Below are 1,821 nucleotides of genomic sequence, written 5' to 3'. Positions count from 1 at the left end.
GGCTCGAAACGTTAACGACTTTCTCAAATCCCGAAGTTATACTAATACATCTATTTGTTTTCAACACCACCAGTCTTCGTCTGTTGTTTTTTTTTGTTTTTTTTTTCAATTCTCCCTATATATATATACATATATATATATACATCATGAAATGTTTTGGCATCCAGAAGACACATAATGGGAGATAAGGCAATGTAAGGAAGAACTGTGGTTGGTTCGATAATAGTATGAGTGAGGAGTCTAATGCAGGTCATGTGTGAGCATGTATATGCTAAATAAAACGAGACAACACAGCCAAAGCAGTGTGAAATTTCTAGGAAAGCTAGCTGGTGGTCAACATATTGTGAGCGAGAGGAGAGAGGAGACAAAAGGAATAGGAGTGGGGATAAAAGAAAGAGATAAGAATGTAAAGATTGAATATGTGCGGGAAGTGAGAGGTGGGGTGATATGTTTGAAAAGAACTAAGTTAGAGAGATAGGTAAAGAAAATGGTGCGGGGGTGTACTAAAAGTGAGTTGCAAACCTCAAAATTGAAGGAAGGAATAATAAGATATAATGGTCAAGTTTCTAAAAATAGACGTAGGCATTTATTGTACTAGTTAAAGTGATAGTGGGGACTGATGAGGCAGTGAGAGAACGAAGAAATATGTATATAGATATGCGCACACGCGCATACATATACCTAAAAATGTGAATATGCAATATTATATAGGACTACTTAGTGTGCTTCTATACCAGGGTCAATGCTCAGTTTGTAAGTTATGCTTAAAAGAAGCATTCCACATATTAAAGCACAACTTTTAAATACTACTAAATAAGTATAATGTGGCCCTAGATACATGCAGCCCCCACTTTTTCCATACCTTCAGATTTTACCACAGTTCTAAATGCAACCTAAATCACCATACAATACAAATACCGAATACTCTTTAAGTAATCTCCAGCAACCTAATTTGACTTTCCAATGTCTTACTTTTTTGACATTTCAGTTTTCAATTTTGATCTTTTAATTGTTTAATGATACATATATAAACATATATGCATGTATGTATGTATGTATGTACGTATATATTTAATAATATAGATTTAATCAAAAGATTAAATGTGGAACTTAAAATGTTTGTGGCACCAGAATTTGGTAGGGTAAAAACCAAAAACAAAATCAAGAGATTTGTTGAATAAAATTTGAAGAAAAGCATCAAAAATTCAATAGGTTATAGCAGTACGTACGTTTCGTACAAACCTCGTTTATTTATGTAGTGAGAACACCACATAAGATGTGCAATGAAAATGTACTCCTCAGCTGCATAATGTAAGGTCTTTTCAGAAAGCTTACATTATGCAGCTGAGGAGTACATGAGGTTACGATGGCAGCACACTCCTTCACCATCGCATAAAATGTTATAAATTTTCAATTAACTTCATACCATAATCAACACACTCAAAAATGTATTACTACAAAACTTCATTCAGCCGGCTGACGAATGGTTTAGCTGGCTGTAACTCCGAAGTTGCTGTCAATGGTCACATGCTTCCGGTCAATAATCCTTTTCTTCCTTGGCTATCGCCGAGCAAATACGCGAACTTACTTCGTCCCTACTTTCAAGTTCGTGCCTCACAGCGTTCATACACACATAATTTTTCTTGTCTGGCCGTAAAGCCTTTTCTGTTTGTTTTCCTGTCTTGTTTTTTGTCCGCCACTACATTCCTCCATGGCAAGGTTTAATTTGTGCATACAAATTTAATTTGCGGTCCATGGGAAGAGCCGTTTTAACGATGCGTCCTGCCCAGCTCTTCGAAACGCCGGTGTTAAAACGGGGGT

Source organism: Octopus bimaculoides, chromosome 3, assembly GCF_001194135.2.
Source record: "Octopus bimaculoides isolate UCB-OBI-ISO-001 chromosome 3, ASM119413v2, whole genome shotgun sequence".
NCBI lineage: Eukaryota > Metazoa > Mollusca > Cephalopoda > Octopoda > Octopodidae > Octopus > Octopus bimaculoides.
Note: the sequence above shows the minus strand (reverse complement) of the source record.